We start from the raw sequence: 8,895 nt of genomic DNA on the forward strand, positions 1-8,895 counted from the left end.
AGGGGCTGCTGGGAGGGCAGTGCTGGTAGGGGGGGTGGCGGCTGTACCTGTAGATGCGGGGGGCACAGATGTTGCCACCACAACAAGGGAGCTCCCATCAGAGGACGAGTCCGTATCACTGGTGTCAGCTCCTGTCCCTGCTGAGGAGCTCCCCTCGGCCTCCGTCCCACTGGTGAATTCAGACTCCGTAGTGTCGTCCTCCAGGGCCATGTGGGATGCAGCTCCCTCATGCTCCGGTGCCACTGCTCCTCCGCCTGATGATGCTAATGCACACAAGAACAGGGAGACCACAAAATGGGGGGGAGACAGAAGAAAGACATGTTGATTACATGCATTACCGCTACCGTTGGCGGGCACGACAGACACAGAAGCCCCCTGCACTACACCGCGCTCTTGGGCTCCACTGTTCAATTCCTGGGAAATGGCCTACAAGACTATGGATGACATCTGCACACATAGATGACACAGGGGTATGACAAGGTGTACTTGGCACTCTACAGAGGTGGGGTGGGGTGCCACATGGCCTGCCTTACGGAGGGGCCTTGCCTACGGAACTCGCCCTGGCCTAGGGAAACCCACAGCCCACCTCCCCCACCCAGACACCTCCACTGCGCGAAAAGTCAGCAGAATGAGAGTGTACTCACCCCCTTGTGGCTGCTGTGATGCCCTCAAATGCTCATCCAACTCCGGGTAGGCCACCGCCAGGATCCTGAACATCAGGGGGGTCATGGTGCGACGGGCACCCCTCCCACGTTGGGAGGCCATCCCCAGCTGAGCCTCTGGCGTCTTCTTGCTCCAGCGGCGAATGTCCTCCCATCTTTTCCGGCAGTGGGTGCTCCGTCTGTGGTAGACCCCCAGGGTCCGGACGTCCTTGGCGATGGCACGCCAAATATCTTTTTTCTGGTGGGCGCTGACCTACATGAAATGTACAGGGGAAAAAGAGAAGTTATTACCAACTGCACCATCAAAGTGATTGGCCCCCATCCCTACCCTTGCCATGTGGCACATGCATTCACCGTCTTTCATGCACGCAGCACTCTCCCCCCTTCCTTCTACATCCAGCCCTCTCCACACAGGCATAGCCCATACAACATGCTCCCTGTGTACTTACCTGTTTGTCTGGAGGACCGTAGAGTAGCGTGTACTGGGGGAGGAACCCATCCACGAGCTTCTCCAACTCCTCCGATGTGAAGGTAGGGGCCCTTTCCCCAGACACTCGAGCCATTGTCTCTTCCAGACCGAGGTCACAGCAGCACTTGCAGTGTAGGTCCTCTCCTGTCGAAGATCAGGTATCGAGTGATTGAACAGATAGAAAATGGCGGTCACGTCCGCGGCGGTGCATAACGTCACCGCCGGCGTACATCATCATTGGCTCCTGGGACCCATAGGGTCCAATGTTAACCAATGCAGAATTGCGCCACGGTCTTCGACCGCCTACCACGACAGTGTACAACGCCAGCGCAGTTACCTCACATCCCATTGTCCCACTTTAGAGGTCAGGCAGCCGCCATTTCAGGGGCCCACATGGCTTCATTTCCAACTGCGTCACACATACCTAGGCCTAGACTCATTACACATACAGGCCACATTTTGTGTATGTTTGGTGTTCTGGGTGAACTGTGGGTACGTACCTCTGAGTTGTTTGACTCTGTGATCGCTGTTGTCCTTCATAGGCACCGTCCGCTGGGACATGTGAGGAGATGGCGGCATCCTCCAGTGTACCGACCATTGGTGGACCTGTCGACAATGGAGGAGCGACATTTGATTATCACATACAGGCTTGACCGTGCCACAATCCAGGAACTGTGTACCCAGTTGGAGCCAGACCTGATGTCAGCAATCCGCCATCTCACAGGAATCCCCCCTCAAGTGCAGGTGCTGTCAGTGCTCCATTTCCTTGCAAGTGGGTCTTTTCAAACAACAGTGGCCATAGCATCAGGGATGTCCCAGCCTATGTTTTCCAACGTATTGTCCAGATTGTTGTCTGCCCTTCTGAAACACATGCGGAGCTACATCGTTTACCCTCAGGTGGAGGATTTGCCTACAGTGAAAGGTGATTTCTATGCCCTGGGACACATACCCAACATCATAGGTGCCATTGATGGGACCCATGTGGCTTTGGTCCCCCCACCCCATAGGAGTGAACAGGTGTACAGAAAGAGTTATCATTCTATGAATGCACAGATGGTATGTTTGGCAGACCAGTACATCTCCCATGTGAATGCCAAGTTCCCTGGCTCAGTGCATGACGCCTACATCCTGCGGAATAGCAGCATCGCTTATGTGATGGGTCAACTCCAGAGGCACCGTGTGTGGCTATTAGGTGAGCACCTGGAGGCAAGTCAGTGGGAATGGTTGTCTGGGTCTGGGGATATCCCTCCAGGTTAGTGTGTGTCTAACAGTTGTCCCTCACCATTTGCAGAATCCCAGGACAAGGGCAGAGGAACGCTACAATGAGGCCCATGGGTGAACTAGGAGGGTGATCGAGTGGAGCTTCGGCCTCCTTAAGGCCAGGTTCAGGTGCCTCCCTATGACAGGTGGATCCCTATTCTACTCACCAAAGAAGGTGTGCCAGATCATTGTGGCCTGCTGTATGCTTCATAACTTGGCTTTGCGACAACAGGTGTCTTTTCTGCAGGAGGATGGTCCAGATGGTGGTGTTGTTGCAGCTGTGGAGCCTGTGGACAGTGAAGAGGAGGAAGCAGAGGAAGAAGACATGAACAACAGGGACTCAGTGATCCAGCAATATTTCCAGTGAGACACAGGTAAGAGTACAGACCTGCCTACTACATGTACTTTAACACTACTACCTCTCTACTGTGTGTCGTTTTCACCCAGTGTATGGTCACTGAGTTGTCACTTTCCCTTACGATTTCACAGATGTGGGTCACACTGTGTGACATCTGCTTAGATTCCTCATGGACTAGAGCTGTGTGACATAGGTATGTTGACATTACAATTGAAATAGCATTTTGTCACTGTAATTGCTAATACACTATTTCGAAATCACAGACAGACTCCAGATTGTTTTGTGCTTTAAGTGTGTTTATTTAAGTGCTCAATATTGGAGGGGGTAGTGACATGGTGAGGGGTGATGGCGGAGGAATGTCCATGGCAGAGTCCAGTCTATTAGTCTCACAGGTGCATTGCCCAAATGGGCATAGGAAGTGGAGCTGGGGCAGTTAAAGTATGGACAGGGTGACAAAGTGGGACAGTAGGATGACAATCAGGGTGGTCTCATTTCTTGGCCGGGGTCTTGGCATCGTGCTCTGTCTTTGTCCTGGATCTCAGGGACCGTTTGCGGGGTGGTTCTCCCTCTGCAGGGGGTGGGGTGCTGGTGTGGTGGTCCTGTGGCAGGGCGTCCTGTCCACTAGAGCCGGCGGAGGTGGTGGGCAGTTCATCGTACATGCTAGTGTCAGGGGCCCCTTGTAGTGCCACAGTGTCTCTCCTGGTGTTAAGTACTTCCTTCAGCACCCCTCCGATGGTGCCCAGGGTGGAGCCGATGGTTCTGAGTTCCTCCCTGAAACCCATATACTGTTCCTCCTGCAGGCGCTGGGTCACCTGAAACTTGGCCAGTACCGTTGCCATCGTCTCCTGGGAGTGGTGGTATGCTCCCATGATGGAGGAGAGGGCCTCGTGGAGAGTGGGTTCCCTTGGCCTGTCAGCCCTCCCAGTTCCCCTGTGTTCCTGGGCCTCCGTCCCCTGGACCATGTGCCCACTACCACTGCCCCCAGGTCCCTGTTGCTGTTTGGGTGGTGGGTTATCCTGGGTTCCCTGTAGTGGTGGACACACTGCTGATTGACGTGTCCTGGGGACGGAGGAATGGGCCCGCTGGATGGGTGCTGTGCTGGTGTTTCCAGAGGGGGTAAGGTCTGTGGTGGCCTGTGACTGGGTGAGGGGAGCCGACTGTCCAGAGGTCCCAGATGGGCCGGGTTGGTCATCTAGGTCCAGTTGGACAGAGGTGCTGTCATCACTGTGGGCCTCTTCTGTTGGTGGTGTGGACATGTGTGGACCCTCCTGTCCGGTGACGTTGGGTAGGGGTCCTGCAGGGGTATAAAAGGATGGTTATTACATCTGTGTGTGTCATGGTGTGCAATGGGTGGGTGACCGTGTACCCCAGTGCTTGCATTCCTGTGTGGGACGTTGTGTGAGGATGGTTTAGGGGGTTGTATGGGTATGTGCAGTGGGCATGCTTTAGTGATGGGTGTCCATGCTTTGTTGTTGCATGCAGGGCTTGGTGTTGGTATGGGTGGTTTGTGATGTTGGGAACATATGTGAGGAGTTAGGGTGCTGGGGGTGAGGGTGAGGGTGGGGGTATGTGATGGCATGCAGGTAGGGTGGGGGATGTAATAATTAAGATTTGTCTTACCAGAGTCCATTCCTCCACCTACTCCTGCGAGGCCCTCAGGATGAAGAATCGCCAAGACCTGCTCCTCCCATGTTGTTAGTTGTGGGTGAAGAGGTGGGGGTCCCCCGCCAGTCCTCTGAACCGCCAAGTGGTGTCTTGAGACCACGGAACGCACCTACCCCTGTAGGTCGTTCCACCTCTTCCTGATGTCCTCCCGATTTCTTGGGTGCTGTCCCACTGCGTTGACCCTGTCCACTATTCTTCTCCATCTTCCTTGCAATTGAGGTGTGCTGCACCTGTGCTCCGAATAGCTGTGGCTTATCACTGACCTTTGGTGTGGCGGACTTATGTGGGTGTCTGAATTTTGGCGGATTCCGACATTTGGATCATAATAGCTGTGGCGGAATTCTGCGGCCGCGGCGGTGTGTTGGCGGTCTTCTGCACGGCGATAAGCGGCTTTTACCGCCAATGTAGTAATGACCGTCACTGTCTTTTCAATGTTGATGTCTATAGCTGATACATGAGAAGAATTAAAAGCTTCGCAAAAAAAATGCCACAGTAGCAGAACAGCAGGGTTGGATCAGAGCAGGATGTGGAGAAAATGTTAATGACATTTGGGTTTCATCAGATGGAAAACCAGTGTTATCAGACAGTTTACTATCCCCTATGACACGACATTTCCACAGTCTTACACATTTAGGCAGGGATGCGATGATCAGGTCCTTTATATAGAGGTTCAATCGCAGATCTAGGGCTCATGCAGAAGAATTGTGCCATTGTTGTGTGACATGGTGATGTGGCCTGGTTATAGTTATAGCATTTTCTCTCTGTGGGTGAAAGCCTACCAAACAAGAAGAGATGACAGTCTCACTGTAGCTAAACTGCTGTTAAGGGAACTAATAACAAGGTACAGCACACCAGTTTTTCTACAGTCAGATCGAGCAACTCACTTTAACAGTGAGATCATCAAGATATTCTGTGCAGCATTACAAGTATAGCAGAAGCTACACTGCAGCTATCGACCTGAAGCTTATGGCATTGTGGAGCAGATAACGGTACAACTAAATCATGATGGGCAAAAGTATTTATATCTACATTATTTAAATGGCCTGATGCTTTGTCCCTGGTACTGATGAGTCTTCGAAGGACACCTTGCAGAAAGACAGGTTTATCCCTACATGAAACAGTTATAGGGAGAGCCATGACACAGCTTGCTATACCTGCAAATGCACTTGTGAACATAGCAGATGACATTGTACTCGATTACTACAAAGGATTGGCTGATGTAGTGCCTTCTGTCTCTCGACTGGTTGGACCTGTCACTGCTATCCGGCATCAAGAGCAGTGCCACAATCTAAACCCAGGAAACTGGGTACTTACCAAGAAACATGTGAGAAAGTTGTGCCTGGAGCCAAGGTGGAAAGGTCCCTACCAGGTGATTTTTATCAAGAACACTGCTCTTAAATGTGCTGAAGTTTCAAACTGGGTGCATGCTTCGCATACCCAGAGAACCAGAGATCAGTATGAAGAAAAAGTGTTCTGTGAGCCATAACCAAGAACACTGGTGAATGTACCACCACAAGTTGTACAAGTTACACAGGTTTGTGGTGTACAGCAGCAAGAAGAGGAAAAGGGTGAAGAACTGAAGACAGGTGGAGAAATCTAATTGTTGGATATCTCACAGAGTGGCACTGGAGCTCTTGGTGTAGAAGGTGGAGAAGCAAGAACTCAAGCTGGAGTCTCAGTTGAGACACCTTCAGAGAAACATTAAGATCCAGGAGAATGAACAAGCACAGAATCAAGGACAAAAAGAGACATTCACAGTGCTAGATGGCCAAAGGCTTACATTCAAAAGAAATTGAAATCGGGTGTGTCAGTTGATTCAATACCACAGACAATTGCAGAAGAAACAGAATCAAGTGGTACAAGTGGAGGAGCTCAACAAACGCTGAGAAGATCTAAAAGAGCCAGAGTGCCTTGTTGAAGATATTCAGTGCCTGAATGGAGTTATTACATGAGGCAAGTGCTAAACATCCCAATATCATATTTGCTCGAATGAAGTAAAGAACTTGTTGAAACTCCTTGAAACTAGTAGAAGCAAAGCTCAATTGTGAAAACTCATTAAATGAACTGTGCTAATAGACTGAGAAAAAAACTGGAAATTATCAAAAAGATTTAAGAAGATTACCTAGGCCCTGTGCAGCAAAAGAAGAGTAGAGGTGGCATCTTAGAAGAACACGGAGTGGGGTTAAGGAAGACTATACAAAGATTGCTTTAAATAAAGCTGCAAGAAACTAACTGAATTACAACTGACTCGAACCAAGTATCTGCAAGCAAAGAATTAACATTTGCATCCACAATTCTTATATTAAAGGATCCCACTTTGGACAAATATGTGTATTGTTACCAGAGCTAGATGCAAGATTATTATGGGAATTACATTTTATTTGATAGCTTTGTTAGCCATATCAATATTGTTACTAATACGCTTTACATCAGAGACAGAGAAATCTGTATTTACCTTCACTAACATGACATCTAACCCTGAGAGAGAGGAGGATTAGTTAAAAGCCTCATTTGTAGAATATATGAAAGAAGATTATTCAACACAAGTTTATTCTAGATTAGTTCAAGAGTATACGCAAGCTATTGATGTAAAGGAGTGGCATGTGTGTGCATAGTTACCTTTGTTGGCTGATGAGGAGATGGTATAGCATCACATTCGTCTTTCTTATGCTACATCATGCAGTACTTTACTTAGCTAAGTTTATGGATAGTGACACTTTAAATACTATTGCTCTAACATGAGATGATTCTTTCAAGAGAAATGGAGACAGCCTGGCATTATTTCAGACCTTTTCTTCCTATAATCACTGTTAAGGCTTACAAAAACAACCTAATGTGCTTAATGAATTCATTAAAGAAAACATGTATTATGATGTTAGGGGAGTGAAAAACACATTTTGCACGTACTGCTAACAAAAATGAAGATGCTTTGAAGAATGTATGGAGAAAATGAGATGAGTATAGAATTAAAATGTCTATTCCTAGACTACAGTTAGAAATACAACACAAAGAAAAGGTATGTGTGTTTAAAAGAATTCAAAGTGGAAAAGGACTTGTAGGAAATAGCAATCAGGGGGACTGTGGCAAAATGTTCAGGAAGATGATCCAACTATACCTTGAGTCTATTTTATCTGCTGAGAGGATGCTTATTGCAGACTGCCTGCTGACTGGGAGGGAATTTGCTATTTATTTTTGCTTTTTCCAAAAATGTGTCATGTACAGAGTAAATGAGAAAACTTTCTAATGACTTTGAAAAAAAAAGAGCAACTGTCTCCTGACTAAACCTGGGGGTAGGAGAGGTGCCCTGCAAGACTCTTCTGTAATGCTCCTCAGAACAGTCAAGGGAAGACTGAGGGCTTGACAGGGAGCCAAGGATGCCCCTGTATGCTATAAATAGCTTTTCTGTAATGCAAAATGAAAGTCAAATATAATAAGCCATGAAATCATTAAGAAATATATCATAGAAGTAAATAAGCCACATATAATGAAATCAATATTTCTAAACAGTTAACAAAGAGGAGAAAAAAGTGAACATTGTACTCATTTGCTAGAGAACCACAGAAGAGGGATTTTGCTGCTCTGCAGAGAGAGATATGATTTATGGTGTGCTATGATAGGCTAATGTTGTTAGACCTGACAGCCTTAGGGTGGTCACCCCTAACTTTTTTCCTGCCTCCCTCCACTTTTGCCTCCACTCTACTGTTTTTGCTGGTTTTTAGACTCTGCGCACTTTACCACTGGTAACCATTGCTAAAGTGCATATGCTCTCCCTTTAAACATGGTAACATTGGATCACACCCAATTGGGCTATTTAATTTACTTATAAGTCCCGGGTAGAGGGCACTATATGTGCCCAGGGCCTGTAGATTAAAAGCTACTAGTGAGCCTGCAGCACTGATTGTGCCACCCACTTAAGTAGCCCCTTAACCTTGTCTCAGGCCTGCCATTGCATGGCCTGTGTGTGCAGTTTCACTGCCAATTCGACTTGGCATTTAAAAGTACTTGTCAATCCTAAAACCGCCCTTTTTCTACATATAAGTCACCCCTACGGTGTGCCCTAGGTAACCCCTGGGGTAGGGTACTGTGTAGGTAAAAGGCAGGACATGTACCTGTGTAGTTTACATGTCCTGGTAGTGTAAAACTCCTAGATTTGTTTTTACACTACTGTGAGGCCTGCTCCTTTCATAGGCTAACATTGGGGCTGCCCTCATACATTGTTTGAGTGGTAGCTGCTGATCTGAAAGGAGTAGGAAGGTCATATTTAGTATGGCCAGAATGGTAATACAAAATCCTACTGACTGGTGAAGTTGGATTTAATATTACTATTTTAGAAATGCCACTTTTAGAAAGTGAGTATTTCTCTGCACTTAAATCTTTCTGTGCCTTACAATCCACGTCTGGCTGGGTCTAGTTGACAGCTCCTTGTGCATTCACTCAGACACACCCCAAACACAGGATACTCAGCCTCACTTGCATACATC

Source organism: Pleurodeles waltl, chromosome 10, assembly GCF_031143425.1.
Source record: "Pleurodeles waltl isolate 20211129_DDA chromosome 10, aPleWal1.hap1.20221129, whole genome shotgun sequence".
Classification (NCBI taxonomy): Eukaryota; Metazoa; Chordata; class Amphibia; order Caudata; family Salamandridae; genus Pleurodeles; species Pleurodeles waltl.